Here is a 27642-nt window from a genome sequence, read left to right on the forward strand (position 1 = left end):
TGTGATTTATCTGGAATTTTCTCTACAAACCAAAGTGACACCGAATCTCCCAATACTCAGGATTTAAGCTTTGCATGGGGAAAATGTACTTTGTAGAAGACGACAGGGATGGAAGATTGAATAATATCACGAGAAGCCGCCCCAAGGTACATGTATACGAAATGTAATTTAAGAGCTATGAATATTTGTCCTAATCATGGTATTAGCAGATAGCCTAGCTATGGTTTGCCCCTTTGTCCAATCGTTAGAATCAAATGATGGAGATTCAACAGCTTTAAAAACATGCCCTTTCAGATAGCCTTTGGATTTGCCTGATTACTGAGAGGTTTTTGGTTTTGCAACCTTGGATGGCCTTGGAATAGAGTTGACACTCAATTTTTTTGTTTTTGTTTTTTACAATGGACCACTGAATGGCTGATGGCTTTTCTAATTTCAAGGTAATATGTAGAAGTACTTACCAAATATCTATGAGGAACAATGGGTAGTGCACTAAAGATAAAGATCCACGAGCAATGGTGGTGAATTTAAATCCTCTACCACTGAATCTTTCTTGTTACCACTTCTAGTAAACCTGTGATTTTTCCCTTGCATTTTTGCTCTTAGCCCTATTCTAAAGGAAGGTAAGCGGCAAAAATAAAAGAAAGGGCTAAAAAACCTAATTTAAACTTTAAATTGAGTACTATAATAGATGTTTCTATTTTTTTAGTGATTCTGGACTATAGGACATCACTGAAATTTTTGAAAAGAGGAGAATATGATGTCATCTTAAAAGAAGAATGGTTGGTGACAAAATATAAAACGGTTCTAACAACAGTTTGGAGGCAAATGAAAAAGCATTTTGAGAACTGAAGTCTTAGCCTCTTTTGTTGACAGATTTTTTACACAAAATTTCTGAAAGAGACAACAAATTCTAAAAACAAACATGTTTCTGTTTTATCTGCTCTGGTCCTTTTGTCATTCTAAAATATATCTTAAAATAATTTGTCAGATTCTACAAATGCTTATTCTCCCATACATAGTAATGATCACAGAATTCTACAAGCAAAGACTGCATCCTAAGTAGCTTCTTGCTTCTCACTGTCATGGCCCAACAGATAAATTCCTCCTTTATTGAACATCTGGAAATGCAAATGTGTCAGAAGACTGACATTTTAAAGAACTCTTTAAAATGGAGCTGAATCTAATCAATGATATCCTGCACCTCCAGAAGTGTTGAGGATTTAATAGTACTAAAGGATAAAAGGTTGTTATTCTATAAAACAGTTTGAACAGATCGTGAACATTCACAATTGCTTCTTTGTTAAAGGGATTTCTCTCTAGTTAAAATGCTATTTCTTTTATGATCTAAATTATTCTTCATTCACACCACTTTCTTACCACTCTACAGCCATCGTAATTCTTTTTCTATGAAGTCTTAGATTTGGTGTCATTTTCTCTGGGAAACCATCGAGGGCAGTGGGGTAGTTTCCACTTTTTGGCTGTTCTAAAACAGTTTTCTTTAAACATTATAGCAGGTATATTTGATAAATGCATCTCTACTGCTATGTAATATCATTGATTTCAATAAATGGAAAACTGAAGATCTAGGATATAAAGGAATAGTTACTTCTGGGGGGGGGTGGTTCACCGTCTGGTTTCCGTAGTGTAGTGGTTATCACGTTCGCCTAACACGCGAAAGGTCCCCGGTTCGAAACCGGGCGGAAACAAACGGCGGTCTTTTTCTTCCCTTTACCTAGGCGTCAAATCTGTAATTTCTCTTTGTGGTACCAGACTTCCAAATGTAAATGAATATTTGCCCTTCTTTTGAGGTCCAGGAGTTTAGAATGAAAAGTTGTCCCAACAGCACCTGCGCTGAAGCCCGCGTCTCCCCACCTTCCCGCCTGTGCGGGTCGCGGGCCCGTTTTTCTCTTCCTGCACTCGGCGTCCTTCCCATGGAAGGGCCGAGGGACCTGAAGAGAGTCAACCCGAGGAGACACCCCCTGCACAGGACCCTGCGTGCGCCGTGCGGGTCCCACTGGCTCCCTTGGACATGGTTTTTCTGCAAAGTTACTTTCTCCTGAACTTCCGAGGAAGAAAAGTGCTCCATTTCGAAACTGCAGCGACTGCACAATAACTGCTCAGTTATTATTATTACTATAAGTACTATACAGTAGTTCCAAAACTCATCAGGCGTGGAAGGGGAAGAAGAGTTGTGGGGAGGAGACGGAATGGAGGGACGAATAAGAAGAGAGTCCTGCCTTCAAGAACTCCCCGTGTATCTGTACTGGAGAAAAGAGTACCTGGAAGTAACTCTTACATCTTACCTGCATTTTCGGGACCCCCTGTTTTCCCTGCGTTCCCACCACCCCAGGAAGATCCTCTGGGACAGTTCCTCGAGGAACTTCGTCTTAGGCTATTTAACTCCAGTGGGTGTCCCCAGCAGCGGTTTCGAAATGCTGGACCTGCCCCCCCCCCCCCGGCCCAGGGCTGACTCGGGGCGCTAACTTGTCGCCGGGAGCCTCCTCTTCAGCGGAATCAGCACGATGTTCTCCTAAAACTCAGCATCTGGCATCCAGTGCTGCCCGAATTGGGCGCCTAGCAGGCAGAGAGCGTCCCGGATGAAAGGAAGGATCCTGACCATTCCTGAAATCAGGTGTGCGGGCGGTTTTGAAGGATTTCCCGGAAATAAGAAACGGTTGAAAATTTTGGTGACGTGTTTTTGTATATTTTATGACATATTTTGCTAAAAATTACTTACGGAGACAGTTTTTCTTTTGGAAGGGACATAACATTAGAAGAAGTATGTTCCCACTTTCCTGACCTGCATTCAGGGAAATTATTTCGTCTTGTCTCCAAATATTAAGTTAACATCCGCGCCTGCACTAGGTGACCACACGGGGGCGACAGAGACCTAAATCTCCGGACAGGAAGCAGAGGTTCAGAGTTTGCTCCTACCAGTCCCACCAGTGGACTAGGAGGATTCTCATGATCTTTCTGATGTGAATTCTTTCAAACTTATTGGGGGAGAATTTAATTGGTTTTTCCTTAGAAGTTAAGTCACACCAGATCTCATATTCTGGATATTTTGGCTAGATAAAGGGAAGAGGAGGCAGAAACTAGAATTTTAAGAGTCTAATACGTATTGCACGTTATAGGTGTCATATTACACAGCACATTATATATAACTGTCCAAAATGCCGACTCTGAAGCATTTTTCCATCCGTTTCTTGCCATCTGTGTTCCATTCTCGTGGGTCTTCAGGCAATCAGTCTCTCTCCTATCATTGGACATTGCACATGAAGTCCCCTCTAGCAGAAGAGATTTGTGCTTGCCTCTCTGCCTAGTTATCTCTTGCCCGTGCTTAGCTGTCGGCTGGGTTATTATTTTTTCAGGGTAGAATTTCTTAAAATCCCTAAGTGAAAGTCCTGTATTACTCATAGTATTGTATATTCTCTTTCCTTGCACATGTTACATTTATCAGTTTGATAACTTGATTAATGTCTGTTTCTCTCACTGGAATGTAGTATATTGCATGAGGGTAAGAGCAGTGTATGGTTTTGCTCATCAATGAATTCATACTGCTTTGCATATACCTAAAACATAATAGACACTCAACAGATACTGGTGTTAAGATTGAACCTTTACCATGATTCTCTGGGGAAGGTATTACTTTCCTAATTTCAAGCTGAGACACTAAGGTTTGCTGTGATCACCTGTCTTGCCTAAATGTGGAGCTAGTGTGAGTTATGACTCAAATATGAATACTCCTGGCTCCACATTACATATTCATTCCTTAATATACTATTGGACATGGGTATATTTTCTCCAATTTCCCAACACTCTGATCTTCACAATTTCCATGTGCATGAGAGGAAAACTTTTCCTCTACCCTCTTAGGTTTGTAGCTGGGACCTATGAATTAAACTGACAGAAGACAGATTAATAGGAGAAAGAGTTTACAAGTTTCACTGATGTTAATATTTTTATTTTAATTTTACATGTATAGAGGCTTCTTTACAGAAAAGAAGTGAAAACCCAAAGGAGAAGTTAGACTTAAAAGGTTTTAACAAACCTTGACAAAGAGCAATAAATTGTAGAGAAGTAGAGACAGAGAAAGAGGTATTTGGGCTTCCAGGGGCAGTACTTGGGGAAGAGAAATAGATGGAGAAACTAAGAGAAGATAAGGATTATTTTAGTAAGGTTTGTTTGTGCAGGCTCATCTTGGAGTCTATTTTCCATCTCTGGTGATAAGGTTTGTTTTCCTCCTTCTGGTGATGGGAAGGGAACATCTTCACGAAGGGACGTTTGTGCCCTGCTTTTAGGCAAAGAGGGAGAGGACAGAGAGCCCTTCCTATGTTTGCTTTTTCTCCATGGCCTTCAAAGCCATCCTTATGCCAAAGAGGCATACTTTGAAGTGGCATATTCTAATCCACTTCACATGTTATGTTGTTGAAACTAATCATGGGAAAGAGACAGATAGAACAGTAGTAATAGCTGCCACTTATTACCAGCTATTAAACCAAGTAGATATTGATTTTTCATGTATAGACTAACAAGCAAGCCTAAGGAGTAGGTGCTATTGTTATTTACAATCATTTACTTGTTTTATAGATACAGAAGGTGAGGAGTGGAGAGGTTAAATAACTTGCTCAAGATCACCAAGTTGTAAAATTTGGAGCCAGTATTTATATCCATGAGTGCCTGAGGCTAAAGTGTTCCACATTGTTGCAAATTTCTAGAAGAAGAATGGGCCTATGGAAAGACATGGATATGAAGCAGGTGAAACTGAGCATGGAATATGAAACCGATTTCGTCAGTTTGGGGAGAGCCAGAGAAAGCCAGGTCTGAAGCATCTCGGAGGATTTGGAGAGTAACCAGAGATAACTCTCATAAACATTATGCTTGTAATTGGTATTGCTCCCTAGGAGGAAATGGGGAAAGGGTTATTTCAGGACAAAAGGAGGGTTGGATTTTTTTCATTTAAGGGAATGGGTATGAACAGTGGTACTGATGTTGAGGCAGTGTTCCCTAAGACAAAAAGGTGTTTTAGGTTCAAAAAGATCTCTCTGACTGTTTTTCATAGAATATTTTGTAAGGATGGAAAGGGTGGAAGGAGGGAAACCTATTAAGGGATTTTTGTAATATTCCATGTTAGAATTGTAGGTTTCTTGGACCAGAGCGGTAGCAGTTGGGGTGGTGACAAGTTTTTCAGATCTAGGTACATTCCGAAGGTAGAACAAGACAATTCCCTCACATCTGTGGAAGAAAATAATAATTGAAATGAAAAATGTTGCCAAGATTTTTTTAATTAATTAATTTTTGCCTATCTGAAACGTTAAAATTGCCATTAAGTGAAATATGCAAGCCTGATTGGAGAAGGTTTTCTTGGGGACGCTTATAAATCAGTAGTCCTCTCTCTCCTTCCACCTCAAATGGGAATGATCAATAATTGTCTTCAGTCTATTAAATGAAAATTGGCCCGCCAAGAGCTGTGATGGCCGAGTGGTTAAGGCGTTGGACTCGAAATCCAATGGGGTCTCCCCGCGCAGGTTCAAATCCTGCTCACAGCGATCTCGTTTTGGGTTCCAGTTGGAAACTTCCACAAAGCGTAATGCTGTCCCACTTGGCATGCAGAGAAATCCGTAAGATAACTATAATCCGAATTTTTAAAGGTGGTGGGCGCCAGCCAGGTTTTGAGTCTCATCATTCCCTTTCATTGTCCGAGGCTCTGTGACTGTCCTGAGCCCAACCTCGCCCACGATCCACACCGAGTTTCAGGGTTAGAGCACGATCAAAAATATCGGCTGTTTTGGGATGAAGTTGTCAATAAATCTGGGAAGAGTTATCACAGCAGCAAAGTGAATAGAGGAGACTTTGGGGTTGGAGGGACTAGTTTCTCTTTGTGATTATAGAAAGCCAGCAACTTCCTTAAAGTATTCCCAGGTAGCAGTCTTCAGTATTTGTCCTGACATCAGAGGCTGGTGAGAGCCATAAAAATCTGAGATAATACTCCATCATATTTGCCAAGCACTTTATACCACCTAGGAAATCAGGCACAGAGAGGATTTCACTTCTGACTTTGCCTTGACTTTCAAGCCCATAAAAAACCTCATCTCTTTTATAAGTACTTTTGCATTTTCAGCTATTTTGCCTACTTTGAACAGCGAAGTAAATTTTAAGCCAATTTAATTTGTTAGTAATTGAGTTCCTGTTTTCCAGGTTTCTTTGTCAAATGGGATTCTTAAAATGTATACTTCTGTTGGATTCTTGTCTCCTTATTGCATTTTGTGTGCAGATGAATATTCTGAAGAAAAAAAGGAATGAAGAGTTCAAAACTGGGCACTAACGTAAGCTAGGTAAGAGAGGATATGGAATGGAGTGAGGAAACAGATTACTGAGTCCATAGAGATTTGTTCAAGCAATAAGGGCAGCTACATACTAAGCACCAGATAAGTTTTCAATGCATAGTCACAGAATAAGTGAAGATTAGCCATGGCTTTCAATGAAAACATTTTATGTAAATATATTATGCAATCAAATCAAAGAGAAACTATGCTTTTCCAAAGACAGTACAATCTCTAGTTGTAATCCCTTACCAAAAAAAAAAAAAAAAAAAAAAAATCAGTCATTTGGTGAACATAAACTTTGGATAGTGTTGAAAGTACTTATACGAAAAAGTCTTCGCCAGCCTGGGGCCAGTGGCGCAATGGATAACGCGTCTGACTACGGATCAGAAGATTCTAGGTTCGACTCCTGGCTGGCTCGGTAAGGTCACTTTTTCTTTCACACTTCCAAGGTACTTTTTTCGAAAGGATATTGAAATAACTTTTAAAGTCCTTCAAATGTACTTTTGTGGAACTGATCCTTCACCTTCCATCAGTTGAGTCTGAAAAAGACTTCAGAAGCATCAAAGGACCCATCCTGAAAGATTTTCTTCCTACGTTTCATTTCTTCTTGAACTGGAGAAAGATTGGTTGAAAAAAGACCATTTGAAGGAAGGTTTTTAAATCAAAGAAGCTTTAAAGAAAAACAAACAAACAAACAAAAAATCTTACCAGTAACTTCTCCATCAATATTGGGAAAAGTCCTCACTCCTAGTGGACTGCCCTGTACAACTCTTTCCTCGCATGGCTTCTAGCAAAAAGAAAAGAGACTTCTCCTGGGGAAATGTTGAGTTAAGAAAGGTTCGGTTGTGGGGACATGGGTGTGAAAGGCTCTTTGCCTCACTTGTGTCCTTTAGACAGAGCTTGGCCCTGAATCCCGGCAGATGTCACTCATCCCGGATACCACCAACCCCCCAACCCCCGCCATCTTCGTTCGGGACATAGGCAGGAGCTGGGAAACCCACCTTTGGGGACAGGAGAACCAACAGGAATCCCTCCGCTTATTTTTTAAAGTAAACACTACAGGAGAAGATGAACGTGAAGGAATACGGTGGGAGGCAGCTTTGGAGCTGCCTCTCTGAACAGAACTGCCTCCTTTCTCTGCGTCGAGGCAAAACAGAGACACTAGGGAGAAATCACTGCCAAGTTGGGGGAAAGTCCTCAAACTAAACCAAAAACATCTTAATATGTGAATCGATTTCCGAGTAAGTAGTTTGTATCCTCGCTCTGCATCGCGGGTAAATGTATTGAAGTTGCCAATGTGCGCTATTAGGAGAACTGAGGCTGAAAGGAAAGGAACCACCCCACCAAGCGGGCTGCCTACGGGGACCCAAGGCGATTGGATTGTGAACAACTGCAAAGGAGAACTGGGGTCTTACAGTTTCGCATTCAGTTCTCTGCTTTTTACTGCTAATGGGAGAGATTTTCCGTGAAAGCCGGGTGGCAACCTCACTTGGAGCGGGCATTTACTTTGGAAACTGCCTGGGACAAGGAAAAGGAAGAAGTACAGGTGTCAGAAAGAACTAAGCCCAGGTCTTACTACTATTAATACCACGCTCTAACCAACGAAGTCACCGGCCACGCTGAGCCTGCTTCCTTTTCTCGATTGAAAGTGCCAAAATAATGTTTCCTGAAGTTTCCCAAAAACTAGAGAGCGACATGTTGTAGCTCTTTTAACCTTAGCCTTTCCCTGAAACACAATAGCTTCGCTCCCACACTACTCCCTCAAATTTCTTCAATAAACCTAACTTTTTATGTTACTTTGTATTTAACAACAACAAATAAAGCGAAACGAAAACACATAACTTTCTTCTTATCTGAAGAGGAGAATGTCTGAACCTCTGTTTCACAACAGCAGAGATTTGGGGGTATTGGTGCCTTGGATTGGAAATGCCCACCCAGCGACAGAGGGCCAAAAACCCTACCCTCGATGGCCCGTACGGGGGTCGAACCCGCGACCTTGGCGTTATTAGCACCACGCTCTAACCAACTGAGCTAACCGGCCACCAGGTAACGGAATTCCTTTAGTGTTTCGCCACATAAAAATTAAAAACTTTCTCTTCAACTAGCTCCCTCAAAAGAGACTTCTTCAAATCATATTCATAGATTCTAATGAGGAATCTATACTGTTTCAGTTCTTCGGATTTGGACTAGAAAATCCACAGAGAAATTTTTGTGCAGAGGCTGAGCCTAGTTTATTTGTAGAGACAGGACTGTAACAGGATTTTCCCGTGGTGCAGGGAACCTCCTGCTTTTAGAGGCAAGTCCCTACTGGATCACAAATTGCAAACTTCTCTTTAAAGATTTGCAACTTAGTGAGCTAATATTTTCAAGTTAGTTCAAGGCAAGGGAAAGGAAAGCAAACGGAGTTAGGAAAAGGAAAGTGAGCGGAGTTAAGGAAAGGAGCCGCTCTAAGAGTCGCAAACATACGCATTGACGTCAGTGTCGATGATATCCACAGACAATCCAATAGCACCCGAGTCACAAAGTACATCTGCTGGGTTTTTAATTTTTGTTTTTGTTTTTGTTTGGTTCGGTTTGTTTGCTTGTGTTTTGAGAGTGATAGAAAGCTCAATTTTGAGAAGGGAGAGATTACGGTGGTGCCACACTAAATATTAAAAATTTCACCTAACAGCACATTTTCTGTGTCACTCAAATTCCATTTTGCGAATCAACAGATCCAAGCACTGGGTCGGAGATCCAGAATAAGTGAGATGTGCTCTTTGATCCTCTGTTAGGCTATTGGTTTTATCACCTGAAATTGAAGGAATCTCCTGCAGCCTCAGGGAATGTCCCTTTACATGTTCCTGGGGTTGTATCATCTCTTTTGTATTTTTCGAACTTTCCTGCTGACTGACCCCTAGTTAAATTTTTCGAATATATTAATTTAAAGCTAAACGAATCAACAAGTAATGATCTTGTTGATTTTTAAGCCGACATTGGTGCAAGGGAGAAGTGTGGCTTTCTAGTGGTAACTTACGGTATTCAAGTCTTGCCAAGGACTTCTGCCAAGTTTTATTTCTCTGGTCTTCAATAGCTCTTGTCCTGGGTTTCAAGAGCTTAAGGCTTCAGAGTGCTTAAAAATCACAAAAAAGAAATCTATCTGATACCACTTCTATAGTCACACGTTCTCTCTACTGGTCAAGATGAACTACATTCCGGCTTTTGAGGATCCTTTTGCACTTCAAGATGTGTATATCGATCTCTGATGTTCCCATAGAAAGCTATCGCTAAAGAGTCATTCACTTGGTGTTGGGTATCTCATAGTTCACACTGCGCAAGGAATAAAACTACCTGCCGAAACCCGGGATTGAACCAGGGACCTTTAGATCTTCAGTCTAACGCTCTCCCAACTGAGCTATTTCGGCAACCCGCTGGGCCACTTTCTGTCAATTATGACTTTTAAGTAGTCTTAACAACCTTTTTTTCATTTCAGAAAAAAATATGAAAATTTTGTCTTCTTTTAAAAACTACAACATATTTCCCATTTCAAAAATAATTATACCAACAAAAAATCAGGAAATGAGGAAATATTCAAAATCTCCTGCCTATGATAGGAAGAATGAAAAAAACAGTGATGAAAGAAAAATTTTATACGGCTCTTAAAGATATGACTTGGGGAGCCATAGGTGTGTGGTGATTCAAAACTTCATGCTGGAACGAGAAGCTTCCTAGAAATCAAGACAGCACCGTTTGGAATCATTTCTAGCTTGGTGCTTAAGTATATTTTACTCTTTCAGTTGTTTTTATTACTTTCCCTTTCTATTCTATTAAGGTATCAATTATATACAGTAAAGTACTCAAATCCTAAATATACAATGTAATGATTTTTACAAGTTTATATCCCTTTGTAACCATGCATGCTCCCTCATGTTCCCTCTCATTTGATACTCTTCTAAATTTAGCCACTGTTCTGAACTCTGGCTTCTTTCACTGAATACTGTCTTTGAGATCCATCTATTTTTTTTAAATTGAAGTATAGCTGATTTACAATGTTGTGTTAGTTTCAGGTGTACAGCAAAGTTTTATATACATGTGTGTGTATTGCAGCTTTGTTCCCATTATGGGTTATTACAAGATATTGAGTATAGTTCCCTGTGCTATATAGTAGGTCCTAGTTGTTTATCGATTTATATATATATAGTAGTGTGCATCTATTAATCTCAAACTCCTAATTTATCCCTCCCCCAAGATGCATGTATGTTTTTATCTGTAAAAGCAGTTGATTCTTACTGATTGGCTTCCATTTTATGGATATACTACAATTTACTTGTCCATTCTAATGCTGATGGGCATTTGGTTTTCAATTTTGGGTTATTATAAAATGCACTGAACCTTCTTGTGCACGGTCTTAGGTGAACATAATCATTGATTTATTAGATAGATAGATATGTAGGTCGAATTGGTGTTTTATAGGTTATATGTATGTTTTGGTTACTTGAACATTCTTGGTTTGGTTTTGTTGCGTGCTTTTGTTTAACTTCAGTATTATAAATACAGTAAAATATAAAATACAGTAAAATATAAAACCCATCCCTAAACCCCCACCATTACATGCTTTCGCATTATGATGACAATTCAGTTCATTACTTCCCAAAATGGCAGAATTTAGTGAATAGGACTATCTCCTTCTATTATGTCCTTGACTATTTTAAGATTTAAAAAAAAATCTTTCCGCTTTTGAAACAGCTAGGGTTATTCATAATGACATTACCTCCTATATTTACTTTTTAAAATAGACTGTATTCTTTAGAGAATTTTTAGGTTTACATAAAAATTGTGCCGAAAATACAGAGAGCCATTCTAGCAAATATGAGGTAATATCTCATTGTGGTTTTGATTTGCATTTCCCTGATGATTAGCGTGTTGAATACCTTCCCATGTACCTGATACACCAGGCCTTCTGTATGTCTTCTTTGGAAAAATGTCTATTCAGTTCTTTTGCCCAGTTTTTAATTGGGTTATTTATTTTTCTGCTATTGAGTTGTAAGGGTTCCTTGTACATTTGGATACTAACCCCTTATTGGATATGTGGCTTGCAAATATTTTCTCCTATTCCATAGGTTGTCTTTTCATTTAGTTGATGGTTTCCTTTGCTGTGCAAAAGCTTTTTAGTTTGATGTAGTCCCACTTGCTTGTTTCTGCTTTTGTTGCCTTTGTTTTGAGGGTCAAGTCCAAAAAAAATCATTGCCAAGACTGGGGTAAAGGAGCTTACCACCTATGTTTTCTTCTAGGAATTTAAAAATTTTGGATCCTACATTCAAGTTTTTAATCCTTTTTGAATTGGTTTTTGTTATAGGATGAGATAAAGGTCTACTTTCATACTTTTGCATATAGCTATCCAGTTTTCCCAACACTGCTTATTGAATAGGCTATCCCTTACTCATTGTATATTCTTGGCTCCTTTGTCTAAAATTAATTGATTGTCTATTCATGGGTTTATATCTGGCCTCTCTATTCTGTTCCATTCACCTATGTGTCTGTTTTTATGCCAATATCATACTGTTTTGATTACTATAGACGTGTTATTATAGTTTGAAATCAGAAAATGTGATTCCTCCACTTTTGTTCTTCTTTCTCAAGATTGTTTTGTCTATTCAGGGTCTTTTGTGGTTCCTAACAAATTGTAGGAATCTCTGTGTGTGTGTATGAAAAACACCATTGGAATTATGATAAAGATTGCACTGAGTCTATAGATTGATTTGTGTAGTATGGGAATTTTAACAATATTAATTCTTCCTATTTATGAGCACGGAATATTTTTCCATTTATTTATGTCTTCTTCAATTTCTTGCATCAACGACTTATCGTTTTCAGTGTACAGATCCTTCACCTTCTTGGCTAAATTTATTTCTAAGTGTTTTATTCTTTTCAGTGCTATCATAAATGGGCTTTTTTTCTCAATTTCTCTTTGTGATAGTTTGTTACTAGTATAAACACAATTGACTTCTGTATATTAATTTTGTATTCTGTAACTTTACTGAATGTATCAGTTCTAACAGTTTTTGTGTGTGTGTATGTGTGTGTGTGTGTATGTGGAGTCATTAGTGTTTTCTATATATGTTATCATGCCATCTATAAAGCAACAATTTTATTTCTTCTTTTCCAATTTGGATGCCTTTTATTGCTTTTTGTTGCCCAATTTCTCTGGCTAAGACTTTCAGTACTAAATTGAATGAAAGTCAACAGTGGTCATTCTTGTCTTGTCCCTGATCTTAGATGACAAGCTTTTCACTCTTGAGTATGATGTTAGCTCTGGGTTTTTCGTATAGCCTTTATTATGTTGAGGTACATGTCTTCTATATTCACTTTGTTATTAGTTTTTATCATGAATAGATATTCAATTGTGTCAAATGGTTTTTCTGCACCTACGGAGATGATCACATGACTTTTATCCTTTATTTTGTTAATGTGGTATATCACACATTGATTTGTGGATGTTGAACCATCCTTGCATCCCTGGACTAAATTCAGTTTAATCTTAAAATATGATCCATTTAATGTACTGTTGAATTTGGTCTGTTAATATTTTGTTGAGGATTTTCACATCTATGTTCATCAGGAATATTGGTCTGTCATTTTCTTTTCTTGTACTGTCCCTGTCTGCCTTACCTACATTACCATTATCAGGGTAATGTTGGCCTCATAAAATGAGTTTGGAAGTGTTCTCTCCTCTTCTATTTTTGGGAAGCATTTGAGAATGATTAGTATTATTGTTCTTTAAATGTTTGATTGAGTTCACCAGTGGAGCCATCTTGTCCTGGACTTTTCTTTGTTGGGAGTTTTTTGATTACTAATTCAATTCTATTACTAATAAGTGATCTGTTAAGATTTTCCATTTCTTCATGATCCTGTCTTAGTACAGTATTGCTAGAAATTTATCCATTTCTTCTAGGTTGTCCAATTTGTTGGTATATAATTGTTTATAGTAGTCTCTTGGGATCCTTTGTACCTGTATGGTATCAGTTGTAATTAGATATTCTTTATTAAGTTGAGGAAGTTCTCCCTTATTCCTAGTTTACTGAGATTTTAAAATCATGAAAAGTTTTGCATTTTGTTAAATGCTTTTTCTGTATCTATTGATATGATATTATAATTTTTTTCTTCTTTAGCCATTTGCTGTGATGGATTACATTAATTGGTTTTCAAATACTGGAACAGCTTTTCATGTCTGAAGTAAATTCTACTTATTATAGTGTATACATCATTTTACATATTGTTGTATTGTTTGTTTCCTTGAGGATTTTTGTATTTATGCTCATGAGACATATTGGTCTATAGTTTTCCTTGCTTGAAATGTATTTATATAGTTTTGCATTAGTGTAATGCTGGTCTCATACAATGAGTTAAGAAGTGTTGTCTTTGCTATTTTCTGAAACAGATTGTAGAGAATTTTCCCCTTAAATGTTTGGTAGACTTTTACAGTGAACTGTCTAGGGTTGGTGCTTTCTTGGCCCCTCTTTCACCTCTGAAATTGGTAATTTTTGTGTTCCCTTTTTTTTTTTTCTTTATTAACCTGGCTAGAGGTTAATCAATTTTATTGATCTTTTTAAAGAATAAGCTTTTGGTTTTGTTGATTTTTTCCATTCATTTCTTGTTTTCAGTTTGACTTATTTCAGTTCTAATTTTCAATTTTTACAATTTTTTCTTTTCTTCTTGCTTTGGATTTAATTTGCTCTTCTTTTCTAGTTTCCTCAGGTGGAAGTTTTTGATTTTAGCTCTTTCTTTTTTTCTTATATATACATTCAATATCTATTTCCCGTTTAACAGTGTTTTCTCTACATACCACAACTTTTGATTAGTTATATTTAATTTTCATTAGTTCAAAGTATTCTAGAAAAACACAATTCAACCCAAAACACAGAAAGAATATATGAAGGCAAAATAAAAAATTTTATATTTATTTAAAAATAAATCTAACATAACAGTTTGCTGAAACTAATAGCAACAATGTATTCAGTGACTATAGCTTATAGATGATTGAAATAAATGACAACAACGTTATAGTTGACAGGAGGATGGAATTGGAAATATTCTTTTATAAGTTACTTGCACTACAGGGTTCTAAGTATAAGACGTTCGCTGTTCTCAGGGTAAGTTATCCTCTGATGTGTGGCAATACACACAAACTACTCCAAGCTCAGGAATCTTACCCAAGCTTCCTTGTTCAGAATTTTTATTGGAGCTTTATTGCATAGGCATGAGTGATTGATTACCCACATGCTTGAACTCATTTGCTACACTGACTGATGCTGGGTGACCCGAATTCCCCACCTTAAATTACATGGTTGGTCTTTCTGACATGGCTGCAAACTATGGGCAACTCCACTCTAAAAAAAACACTAGTATTAAATGTGATATCAGTTATTTCCCAAAAGCTGAGAGCAAAGACCAGACCTCTCTTTGGGCATGGCCAAATTTTTCACTACATGAGAAGGGATGGGCTCCTCCCCAGACGGTCATCTAGAATGGTATCTCTCAAAGAGAATGTAAATAATTCTATTTTTCCAAGAAACAAATAACATAATAAATAGCTCATACTGAGGAGACCTGAATGGCTTGAGGTTAGGAATAGGGAGGACCTTTATACATAAAAAAATTTTTAACCTTATGAATGTATTATCTATGCAAAAAATTTAAAAATAAATAAAATTGTTATATGAAACATTATTTGCACTTAACAAAAGGCACAAAAGAAGGCCTTATTTATGTTATAGATAAAATCACTTGGAGACCCTTTTAAGAACACAGATCTTTTCAGCTTGCATCAGAAACAGAAATGGAAATTGGGGAAAAATAAATAATAAAGAGATCCAAAAGGTCGAAATGGTAAGAAAAATTTCTTGTTCCACTCTCTAAAATGCTATCACTCCATAAACAGTCTAAAAAATTGTTGGAGTCATTCTCATATGAAGAGGAAAATTTTTTAAGTGAAATATTAAGCTCCTTTTGATAACAGTATAAAGCCACAGAGCAGTTATTACTCTACAATGAGGCCAAAACAAACTCATTTCAAATTCTAATTATTAGTCAAACATATATATTAGTCCTTTATTTGGCAGAAGCATATATCAACCGTAGAAAAACCGTGAGTTTCAGTGTTTAAAATGTCCAATATTTTCATTTGGAACAATGAAAAAGAAATACTTTCATTTTTTGCTTCTTTTTCCCATCCAAACCACGTTATTTATTCCTTCTTCCTTTTCTATCCTCCTCTTCTCTCCCTAAAGTTTTGGCTTTATTCCACTGCACTGTTTTGAGACCCTGTTGATATTTTTAGCCTTTACTAAGTGTCACATGCTTGAATACTTATTTAAAAAAATTTTTTTAAAGACAAAGTCATGGTAATTGTCCTTGATAAGCAAACTAGTTGGAGGACAGTTTTATGTATAAACACACCTTTTTTACATTGAGACAAATGTGAATTTCACTTTACAGATTTTCTGTTAGTAAGAAGAAACAAATTGTCAGATTTTTTTTTTTTTCTGGGCCATTAAGAATGAGCAGGAATTTGTCATGTAGACAAGAGGAAGAAGAGCATTATTTGTGGAGAAAAGAGCTTAAGAATTCCTTTTTATTTGCATTAGCAAATCTCTTTTTTGACTTCACATTCCTTTTGTGAAAGAAACTGCAAGACAAAACAAAACTCTCTTGTTAATGTTGTTCATTTCTCAGAGCCTAAGTTTAACCTTTACTTTGCCAAAATACATAAATTAAATCAATAAAAAAACTTTCAACTTGAGTTTGAACGGGGGAAGACAAAGGGAGGAAAGGAAGCAGAGTTCTCCATGAAACCACAGGTGGAAAAAGTATACTGAGAGTTACAGTCTATTCAGAGTCAGGAATTGAGCTGAGCACTAAAGAAACAAGCAATAAAGATGCAGTCCTTGTCTCCTCCAAGGAGTTTATGACCCAATAAGTGAGAGTGAATTAAGAGAAGACTGAATTAATGCATCAAATGTCTGACGCAGCATATGTAGATCAAAGGAGAGCATCTGACCCAAACTATGGAGAGGGAGCTCTCACCACGCCCTGAGGACAGACAAGTGGTGTCCAGTGGAAGAAGTAGAAGTAAATAAAGAGAAAGATAAAAGAAGTTTCAGGGCAAAAGAAGGGTATTTACCAAGGTACAGAGAGGCCTTTGAGAACATGGACTGTGAGCACGGAAATGTTGAGCGATACTAAGGAGCAATACTAAGGTGGAATCAAGAAGACTCAGAAACAGATAAGTGTGGGGAGCTTAGACGACTCTGGAATCAAAGATGAATCTTTGACACAAAGATTAGCACAGAATTATGCTAAGTAAAAGAAGTCTAACACAAAAACCTACAAACTGTATGGTCTCATTTATATGAAATTCTAGAAACGGCAACACCATAGTGACACAAAGCAGATCAGTGGTGGCCAGGGGCAGCAGTGTAGGGAGGTTTGGGGCTACAAAAGAGCAGGAGGAAACTTTTTCAGGGAAAGGTATTGTTCTACATCTTGAATGTGGTGTTATTTACACAGTGGTATATAATTGCTGTGGTAGACAAAATAAGTTTTCCCCAAAGATGTCCACGCTCTAATTCCCAGAACCTGTGAATTCGTTACCTTATGTAGCAAAAGAAACTATGCAGATGTGATTAAGTTAAGGATATTAGAATAGGTAGATTATCCTGGATTATCCATGTGTGCCCAATATAACCATAGAGTCCTTTAAAGATGGAAGACAGAGGCATGAGAAGATGAGAGTCAGAGAAGAAGTGATAACAGAAGCAGAGATCCAAGTGATGCAGTTGCTGGCTCTGAAGATGAAAGGGGGCCAAGAGCCAAGGAATGTGGGCAGCCTCCAGAACCTAGAAAAAGCAAAAAAAAAAAAAAAAAAACCTCTCAGAATTTCCAGAAACATCACATCCCTGCCAACAGATTAATTCTAATCCAGTGAGAGCCATTTTGGACTTCTGGCCTACAGAACTGTAAGACAAGAATGTTGTGTTATTGTAACCAGTAAACTGTGCTAATCTGTTACAGCAGCGATAAGAAATTAATACAATTATCAAAATTTATCAAACTTGCACTTAAAATGGATGAATCTTATATATAAATCTCTTACCTAAAAAGGAAATGTTAGGAAACTGCATTGCTGCTTTCTGTTTTGAACAACTAACTCCACAGAAGTTGGTGAAATCAGAGTCATTACAAGGTTCTAAAATCAAGCCATGGAAATGAGGGACAACCTCAGCCCTTGATTGGTCAGAGGTTCCTACAGGAAACAGGAATAACCCCTGGAGATATTTCTTTGTGCCTCTGACAATTTTACTTTCACATTGCTTCCTCAAACATCATTTGGTCACTGTCTTAAAAAGTATTACAGGGTATCATGTCAGGCATTAGCTTTTAAACATCATTGAAGAGGCTGCTCTGTTGAAAAGGATGCTAGAGAAAATAATGGCTTCTTGGGCCATTCCCACATCTAGGCTTTTGCCTTTGTTCTGGACCTGTCTTGCACCACATATATCCAAGACTTTCTCCTTTATTTCTTTCAAGTTTCTGCTTAAATGTCACTTGGAGATGCCTTCTATGACAACCCTATATAATACAGCTCTTCCAGCATATTCCCTGGTATCCCTGATCTCTTATATCCTATTTTTGTTTTTCTCTACAAAACTTATCACCACTTTGTCCAATTATACATTTATATTTAATTGTTTATTTCTCCCTGCCAGAACTTAGGTTCCAGAGAGCAGAGGCTTGATCTTTTTATTTCACTGCAGTAACCTCAGAGTCTAGAGCAGACCTGGCAAACAAGCAGGCATCGTGTATTTGTTGAATGACTGCCTTTGAGATAAAGAGCACAGGAGAGGACGTGAATTCGAGGTTGATAATTTCCCCACACGATGTTACAGATGCGTGGGAATTTCTGGTGCGAAATGTCCAGTAGTCGGTAGGATGATGCACAGCTCTGGATTCAGATGAGAGAATTGGGTGGGAAAGAAATCTTACAACCCTCAGTATTTAGAGAGATGCTGTAATCAAGGGAAGGAATATAATACAAAGAATGGGTCTATCATTAGATGAGAGAAAAGCTGAGGATGGAACTGTGGGAAATATCCATATTTAAGGGACAAAAGAGAAGGAGAGCCCTGCGAGACAGAATAAAATCCAAGAAAGACTGGATAAAAGCAAAGCAACTTTGGACACAGCAGACAGAGTCGGGATGAATGTCGTTTTTTCAAACAAGGCCTTTTATTTTCTGACGACATTAGGAGGAGATACACACCCAGCCACTCATATATCACTGCTAGCGAAAACGATTTCCTGTTCCTCAGTCTGGTTTATGTAAAGTAGCCGGTGAAGCTCGACTCAAAGCACATGTAAATTTCACAGGTGTAGTTCAGCAATTCAGCAGCCTCACTGCAAACCTTATGGAAGTCAAAGCGAAGATGCCTGGAAGCAGGCGTCCGCCCATCCATGAGCCCCAGGGACAGCCGCACGGAATCGCAGAGCACAAGACCCAGGTTTTCCTCTTCCTCGCTCAGTCCCCAAAAATCTGAGGAATGGTTTTAAAGAAGGAGTGAGCAACGGGTGAGGGAGACTCATTTGTAGCTATACCATCTGACTTTGTCTCCTGATTGAGGAGATATGAATTTGCTTGAATAAGCTCAATTTGCTTCCTTTTGGTTTGTGATCTATTCCTATGTTTGAAAACAACCAAATAGCCTCCTTAATCATGGGAATATGCGCGTTCTCACCATAGGAAACGTAATAACCTCTTTTTTGCCTTCTCTTTAAAGAGGAGGGGAAAAGAGCGTTAGAATAAAATGAGACAGAAGTCATGAAGGAAGAAAACATGCTCCAGGTGAGGCTCGAACTCACAACCTCGGCATCACCCGCACATATACTGCTGTATAAGTACCGCGCGCTAACCGATTGCGCCACTGGAGCATGCTTTCCCCTCGTACTCGGTGCGCACTCTACAGAGCCACGAGCGATGGGCGAGCCGGATCCCACCCACATGCCGGAGCAGGAGCGCACGGCATTGCTGGGGTCCCTCTTCTCCCTACTCTCCTCCGCGGCCTCTGGCCTGGCGAATAAACCACGCTTTGAGCCAGACGCTTCCATCTTTTCCGGAAGCGTGTATGTGATCCTTCCTCTACGCCACTGAGAATCATCAAGTCCCAGGGATCCAGGGGTTCTCCTTTCAGAAGCCACGAGAGAAGGCTGAGGAGAAAGGGGAGCAGACTCTTGCTCTTCTTCGCCTTGACTCCAAGAAGGGAACGATTTCCGTGGAAGACACGGGCTATTTGGCTGAGGCGCAGCATCACTGCGCACCGCACGGCTGGTCCGTGATGCTTCCTACCAGACTGAGAACACCAAGGAGCCGAGCCAGCCCGGTCCTAGTTCGGCGCGTCTCCTAGCACAGCCGCTCTCACGGCAGTACTACCCGCCTCGCTGTCCAGCACCTCCAGGCTGCGCATCCCAGTTTCACCAAATCCTCCCCGAGCCTGCCTGAAAACCGCATTCGAAGTCATACATCCAGCTAGTCCGGCATCTCTTGCGGGAAAACAGCCAGAGTAGTAACCACTCCTTTGTGCTGCACGTTACAGAGGTCAAGGCGATGTCAACCATCCCCACTCCCGCTCAGCTCCTCCACCTGTTTTGACCTTCTTTAGAGGTTCATTGCTGATAGTTTGCCTCTGCGACATAATGCACACCCAGTATCCTGCCTGGGGCATCTAATTATAAAGGCCAGTTTTGTCTGGTTGCTTGCTTGCTTTTGGCCTTGAGAAATTGCAGGTGTCACATACACACGAGATAGGAAGGCTTTTTGCTTTTATGGAATAAGTCCTATCAGCGAGAAGGAGAAATGTAAGAAGAAAGGAATGGTCTGACTATTCCTGACCACATAGTACCTAACAAACAGGACTATGCATTATAGGCCAGTGACCAAGTTTCTCCGTACAGACGCATGAAGTGTGGGGGGACAAGTTTCCGCATCTCTGTCTATTTTGCTGTATTGGGATCATTACATGTACTTTAAATAACACCTTAAAGTGAAGAGCAGTGAGAAGCGACAAAGGCTCTTTAATAATGACCATCTCACCACACAGTCCTAGAGAGACTGAGCTCCGTCTGAACCTCTAGAGGTAATTTCATCTAAATAACAATAGCAGCCACCGGTTGGATAGAGCTTATTATGGCCCACACAGTGCCCTCGGTGATTTATATAAACGTCATGATAGGACCATGGTGTTGTGCCCCAAGTCTGGATCTGGATGAGAAGAACCAGTATCTAGTGAATTACTGTTCTTAAGGCATGAAAACTTACAAGACTCACAGTATGTCATTGGATATTAAACTGACTTTCATCAGGGAAGACATGTTATTGACACAACATAAGCATTATAAGCATTAAATCTTGTTCATGGAGAAAAAAAGTAGATTGAAAGCAAAGTGTTTTGAATTGTTAACGTTAAAAAAAAGAACCATCTTCTGACCTCTGCCTACTCTTGCATGGAAGGCTGGCCTGTATGGACTATATCATGGGCTCCCCTGTCCTGTAACTTCGACTTGAGTTTTATTCGTGCGAAACTCAGGAGGTCAAAATGAGAGAGGATAGAGAGGTTACAGTATTTATTTCTCTGGATTTCTTTCTCTGGGTCAGCTTGGTCTGGTTCATCAAAGTGGACATTTTGTTCAAGTTCCAGTAATGGCTCTTTTTCTCTCTTCTTTACTCCTAAGGGTGGTGACCACCCCCATGTCAGAAGCCCTCTGCTTTGCCCTTCCCCCCAACCTGCCCACACCTTTATTAAACATCCCCTTTATGAAATTCTCCTAAAATAATCCCAATGTAAATGTACTATCTTTTCCATCTTGAGATCTTGATTGATTAAACTATGATACAATTGATAATGTTATGAATGACTCGAAGTAGTTTTGGGGATAGTACATAATATTATGTTTTGAATACAAGAGAAAAAATGGAAATAAACAGATTTTTAAAATAATTGATTGCATTCAGAACATGCTACCCTGAAATATGGCAACTCAGTATATTAAATAATATTTTAAGCCAAAAGAGTTTGAGGAAAATGGCAGAAGCAGGAGGGTCGAAGTGACCCTCCCTCTGTCCTTCTCTCTGAAAGCAGAACATAAAATCCTCATATGAGAGGTACCCAGAGGAAAGGAGCATCCTTACCTCCAAAGATAAAGGGACTCTGTGAAGAATCCAAATAAACATTTCCCCCAGTTCACCACACTTACCTCATATTCTTTGACCTGTCATATTTCTTCATGACTGGTCACTTTTCATCAAACCTAGTATAAAAATACCCAGGTTTAACCATGTTTTGGGGTCTTTGTTTCCTTCTGAAGACTCTCATGTCATGTAAAACTTACATTAAATACATGTATGTGCTTTTCTCCTGTAGTCTATCTTTATCATTTTAATTTTCACACCCAGCCAGTGAACGTAAAAGGGTCAAGGAAAACTTTTTTCTCTTCCCTACATAATAGTAATATAAATACAGAAAAACCACTGGGTCTTTAACCTGCTTATCAAGAAACAGATGAAGATTTGGTAGCAACTGAAATGTCCTGTTAAAGTCATCTCAATAGGTAATACTACTCAAATTCTCTCTCAAAACGATGATTCTGATGAACCCAAGATTCCAGACTCTCATCATTCTGTTCTAGAAAGAATCACATATGGCTGTACTTCATTTGCCATTTGAGAAAAATGATAAGACTTTTTACAACCTGAGAAAAATGTCATTTATGTTTGGATGTATCTTCTTTTCACAAATCTTTAAGACCATATTAATAAAGTGAAAATGCTGAAATAGTATTTTAAACATTTCAGGCTTGACTCCATGTACTTCTGGGGCACAACAAAATTTCCAAGCATACTGAAGACTTCTCTCTCACTCAATATTTTTAAAAAGGTTGTTTACAACCCTGGAGGAGCTTGAAAGTTGCCTAAAATCATACCCAATTCTCACTCCTAGAGACTGATTTTACTGGTCTGAGATAGAACCTAGGAGTCAATCTTTGATTGAGGAGTCCTCTTTGATTCTGATAATCATATACAGTTCCTGTCTCTAGATTTAAGAAAATAAATAAAAGTAAGAAAAATAATTGGATCCCTCATAAATACTCAAACTGGAGAAAAGGCAAAAGTCATAAATAAATTTTAAAGACTCACCTAAAGAATGAACAATTAAGAGCACCGATCTAAAAGAAACATTTTGGGAATTGACCCAGATTGCCAGGTTTTCTCTGTATGTGACCTCAGGTTGCTTCATAGAAAGCATTGGTTAGGCAAAAATACTGAAGACAAGCACTAGTATCCTCCAGTTTGGAGGGAAGGAGATTGCAGGAGAAACGGTGGGCAGAAATGCATCCCAGGAAGAAGTTGCACAATATCCCTCTAGACCAGAAACCCATCTCCCTTAATACTGTCTACAAGAGAGAAAAATAGCCAGACCTCACTATTTTGCCATTCTCTCTCTAAGATAGAGTTAGGAAAGTCTTGGAGGAAGAATTATCCAGAATGAATGACTTCCAAGAAAAGACCAAAGCTTGGCAGGACACAAACTATAAAGGAAAATACTGTAGAAATACGGGTCGGTTAATGAAAGATGGCCAGAAAGTCTGAAGCCCCTCCTAGCACTTGGGGGAGATTCCATCATATACAAGATCAAAGAAAGCTTAAGATTCCCTTTTTCTCTCCACCTCACCCGTCACCCCAAGTTGAGGTTGGAGGCAGGAAGAGAGAGGATTGGTGGAGGGTTATGTTCTGAGGCTAATTATCTCTGACAACCTCAAACCAACAATTTCACCTAAATAGAACAATCTAAAACAGACAAGTTAAAGTTTTCCTGGTATGACCACTAAACAATATTTCACAGACTTGTATCAGTCAGAGGAATTCCTTCCTGAAAGAGCTCATTTTTGGTTTTAGGTTTTTGATGTCAAGGAAACACACCCCTCAAAATCATCTCAGCAAAGTGGAAAAGACTCTGAAGGCCCCAGTGAGATTCGAACTCACGACCCCTGGTTTACGAGACCAGTGCTCTAACCCCTGAGCTACGGAGCCTGAGTTAGTGGGCTTTTTAACTCCTTTCCTAAAGCAGATTATATATTGAAATCTTTAAGTTTTTGTTTTGTTTCTATTCATCTCTAGAAGATTTGACGCTCTATCCCAAACCCCCTTCCCAATTTTCTGGGCTGTGGTCAAGCAAATTCACTCACTCTCTGATACTTTTAACATCCCATTCGACAGGCTTTTGTCAAAGGAAGTACAGGATCTCTAAATCCACCTCTGAGAGTTTTGCCTGAGTCCAGGGCTGTCGAGAGTCAGAAATTGCACGTTGAGCGGAGTGGGGAATTAGCAGCTTGCCCATCTGCCAAGATGCGGAGTTTGAGGGGAGAACTACGCTGCCACCTGATTTTAGTTACAGCCGCGCCCTCTGCTCTGCGGTACCTTTCGCTCTCATTGAAGCTTAGATATTCCAGACTTCAGTTCTTAGAGCCTTGGGAGAAAACAGGCGAGACCTGTCTCCAATTCCTCGATTTCAGATATCAGAAGAGAGACTGAGAGGTGAAGGTAAAGGATGAGGCCAGCAGGAAAGAGGAAATAGATAACAGAAGCTGAAGAGAGGCTCTGTCTACTGTAGCCTAGTCTTTGAAGCTGAAATATCTTTTGGAGCCTCGATCTGGGGCATGAAGAAAGGGTCATGTTTCTCCTTCTCCACTGGGCGTCGCTGAAATCAAAAAAGAAAAGTTTTGTCCCCAAGGAGCAAATGTATCCTAAAACTGCTAATTTCCACCCTGGTAAAGGGGCTGTGAGGGTTACCAGAAAAGCCGTTTAGGGACTCAGCATGGACCAGCAACAGTCATAATGAAAAGAGACCAGGCAAAGAAAACTCAACTGCAAATACCAAGTCTCCTGTCCCAAGTCAGGGGCCCTGTGCATTTGAAACAAAGAAAGGATTGCTTCCTGTATACTTTCAGGATTTGATAGCTGGCTCATAAAGAAACCCCAGTCACGTTACTATAGGCATCTAGGAAAAGCTAGGTGACACATTGCCTGGAAATGTCCTTAGCTAGATCACTAAATCCAATAGGTATGTTTCCGACTTTCCACATTACCATGGCAACGGTGTTGCTAATCTTTGTGCCACTAGATAACAAAGGTCTCCTTTCCTCCAGTTTCTAATAACATTTTCCCTCACTGTCCTTTAATCATCACTGACTTTGGGACCAGATGGCAAGACCAGCAACAGGAAGACATTGTCTTCAGGACTTTCCAGTAACATTCTCCTCAAGATCTTTCCAGTTTTTACCTGCTGCCCAGTCCCAACAATATCTAGATCTTAGCTAGGGGTTGGGTGAAGAGTAGAGGGCTCTTCCTTCTGTACTTTGTCTCAGTCTTGGGTGAAGGGACACTTCCTAAGGTGTTTTATCAGCCCCAGGGGTGGTGACTGCTTCTTATATCTGCTATTCCTATATTCTTTAATATTCTCTCTAATTTTTATTAGCCAATTCCTTGTTACTCCAATCACTTCTTTAGTTAATAATTCTCTATATTCAACTTCCCCTGTTCATTATAAGATAAATAGTTCTGGAGATGTAATGTACACTATGACAACTGTAGTTAACAGTATGGTATTGTATATTTGGAAGTTGCTAACAGTAGATTATAAAAGTTCTTATCACAAGGAAAAAAATGTAACTATGTGAGGTGATAGATGTTAACCAAATACATTGTGGTAATTATTTTGCAATATATATATATATGAAATCATGATGTTGTACAACTTAAACTTATACAGTATTATATGTCAAGTATATTTCAATAAAACTGGAAAAATGAATAAATAAACAAACAAATAAACAACTTTCCCAAATTATTGGTTTATCTCTCCTGGTTGGACCAAGACTGATCCATACCTATTGATGCATAACAAATCCTACTAAAACTTAATGGCTTAACTTAAAAACTATCATTTACCTGTACTCACAGATTTGTTAGTTCTCACAGAATTTGGGCAGAGCAAAATGGGGGACAGCTTGTGTCTGCTCCATGATTTCTAGAAACTCAACTGGAAGACTGGAAGACTAGGGTAGGAAATCACCTGAAGGGTCAGTTACTCCAATGTCTGGCTTTGCTGCTGGCTGTGGGCTGGAGGCTTCAGTTCTTCACTACATGGTCTCTCCCTGTGGCCTAATTTGGGCTTCCTCACAGTGTGATGGCTAGGTTCTGGGGACAAATATTTTGAGAGAAAACTGTTGGAAGTTTCTATCACCTTTTGCAACCTAGCACTGGAAGTCATGCATCATCTCTTCCATCACAGTCACAGGACTATCCAGATTCAAGGGGAGGGAACACAGACATCCTGCCCCTCCCCATCTCTGGAAGTAAATGGGTCAAAATTGCATTAAAAGAAAAACGCATGACATGAGATATATTGGTATGGCCATCTTCAGAAAATTTGCTACAGGCATTTTAATGGCTGAACTCTAACCACTTAGAGGCCTCTATTACCTCAGATTTCATGTATCCAGTGTTCTTGGTCTTGCAAAGAAAAATTTGAGAAATTAGAGTAAATTAATATTAATATCAAGCAGATGTCTAGGAAACATACTACCCAGAAGTTCATAAGATATTGACTGTGAAGGGCCTTGCAAGAATCAATCTATTAAGGAAAACTGAATTATGATGCATTTTAGTCCCAATTTTAAATTTACATTACATTTTGGTAATACTTATTTTCAAGTATCCCAAATATTTTAAATCTGTATTCAGAGGTTTTCATTTCTACAAAAATAAATATAAATTGATTTGAATGATCTATAGAAATATAACTATGCTTCAAGGAATAGGAAGCAATAGTACAAAGATTCAACATATGTATATATTAAAGTATTCACTGAAATTTTGCAGACTGTTGTAGTTGTACAGTTAGCATAGAGAAAAAAATACATTCACAATAAAAAGAGTGAAATCTACAAACAATAACCTAAATTTTAAAGAGATGTTTCCCACTTATTTTTAGGGTAATAGATGAAATTAAAAATTTAGAAGTGATAGCTCTTAAATTTAAGTGTACTATAGACTTAGACTTTACAGCCTAATTATAGAAACTTGGTGATATTCCTGATTATCAAAATTTTAAATTTCTTCTCTCCTTTAAACTATGAATAATCATTGCAGCAAGGATGTTTCTTTTCTTTTTTGGATATTTCACTTTCAGTCATTTAAACATATTTTTCAGTCATAAAAAGTAAACATTGTGTTTCAGAATAGCTGCAGTCGCCCAAGATGGGTAATATTTACTGAAAAGCATCTGAGAGCTCTAGAGAGAGGAAAGGTAGGATTATTATTGTAGAGCACAAGCAACTCTGCAGGACAGAAGACGGTGACGGGTACTGAACTGTATGGTGAAATGAATGATGTAAGTAAGGCTTCAGGCGATAAAAATCACAGTCTGGATGGATTGAGAACAAGAGGAATGCCCAGAGCAGTGGAGTTGGCCATTTAATCACTGAAAGTTTCCAACGATCCTGGGCCAGCATCGAACTGGCCCTGCTAGATGAGAGTTTGAGTCACAAAGAACACAGTGACCCTGGGTCCAGGTCACAGGTCGGGGTCAGGGCATAAGAGGAGATTTGCACGAGGTGAGACCGGGTCTGGTGGGAGGAGGGGAGTGGGGGTAGTGGGTAGAACGCAGGGGACTGAGCTGGGAGTACTGGGGGAGGAGGAGGGACAGGGAGGGGGTGCCGCTCAATACCCTGGTACCCCGGTCTCCAGGGCTGAAATAATTATTTAGGTCTGCATTCATGCTTGTGCTCGTCTGCCTTTCTCTTTCTCAGTCTCTGAACTCAGAACTCCCGCCGAATCTGATAAATCTCAGAAACTTTTTTCTGGGATGCAGCAATGTATAATCCTTCAGAGGCTACAGAATGATCTATTTGAGTAACACGAGTTGTGTGTCAGGATGGCCGAGTGGTCTAAGGCGCCAGACTCAAGCATTCGCTTCCCGCTGTTGGGGATTCTGGTCTCCGAATGGAGGCGTGGGTTCGAATCCCACTTCTGACACGTTCGTTTTGTTCCTGCCACGTTTAGTTCAAGCGTTTCACCTTGGACACCTCATAATTTAACCCTCGATACCTCAAATATTCCCCACCCCGACACTCGAAGATGAGGAACTTCCAGTTAGAGAATCCTGGGAAACTTTCAAAGCCATGTGGAGGCAACCTCCAGTGCTGCCTTAGGAGATACTGTCTTCCCAGG

The 27642-nt window shown here is 39.1% G+C and overlaps 8 non-coding genes across 8 annotated transcripts; 4 read left to right on the forward strand and 4 right to left on the reverse strand.

The window, feature by feature from the left end:
* The first annotated feature begins 1633 nt into the window (after positions 1–1633).
* On the forward strand, positions 1634–1706 carry TRNAV-AAC (transfer RNA valine (anticodon AAC)). The gene has a single exon. It is a non-coding gene; the product is annotated as a tRNA-Val (tRNA).
* Positions 1707–5467: 3761 nt separating this feature from the next.
* Positions 5468–5549, forward strand: TRNAS-CGA (transfer RNA serine (anticodon CGA)). Its single transcript has one exon. It is a non-coding gene; the product is annotated as a tRNA-Ser (tRNA).
* Positions 5550–6671: 1122 nt separating this feature from the next.
* Positions 6672–6744, forward strand: TRNAR-ACG (transfer RNA arginine (anticodon ACG)). Its single transcript has one exon. It is a non-coding gene; the product is annotated as a tRNA-Arg (tRNA).
* Positions 6745–8293: 1549 nt separating this feature from the next.
* On the reverse strand, positions 8294–8367 carry TRNAI-AAU (transfer RNA isoleucine (anticodon AAU)). The gene has a single exon. It is a non-coding gene; the product is annotated as a tRNA-Ile (tRNA).
* A 1290-nt stretch (positions 8368–9657) lies between these two features.
* On the reverse strand, positions 9658–9730 carry TRNAF-GAA (transfer RNA phenylalanine (anticodon GAA)). The gene has a single exon. It is a non-coding gene; the product is annotated as a tRNA-Phe (tRNA).
* Positions 9731–19195: 9465 nt separating this feature from the next.
* Positions 19196–19289, reverse strand: TRNAI-UAU (transfer RNA isoleucine (anticodon UAU)). Its single transcript has 2 exons — positions 19252–19289; positions 19196–19231 (listed from the first exon to the last, which is right to left on the reverse strand). It is a non-coding gene; the product is annotated as a tRNA-Ile (tRNA).
* A 4080-nt stretch (positions 19290–23369) lies between these two features.
* Positions 23370–23442, reverse strand: TRNAT-CGU (transfer RNA threonine (anticodon CGU)). Its single transcript has one exon. It is a non-coding gene; the product is annotated as a tRNA-Thr (tRNA).
* Positions 23443–27340: 3898 nt separating this feature from the next.
* Positions 27341–27447, forward strand: TRNAL-CAA (transfer RNA leucine (anticodon CAA)). The gene is made up of 2 exons: positions 27341–27378; positions 27402–27447. It is a non-coding gene; the product is annotated as a tRNA-Leu (tRNA).
* The last annotated feature ends 195 nt before the right edge of the window (positions 27448–27642 follow it).

This window comes from Vicugna pacos, chromosome 20, assembly GCF_048564905.1.
Source record: "Vicugna pacos chromosome 20, VicPac4, whole genome shotgun sequence".
In the NCBI taxonomy this organism is placed as follows: domain Eukaryota; kingdom Metazoa; phylum Chordata; class Mammalia; order Artiodactyla; family Camelidae; genus Vicugna; species Vicugna pacos.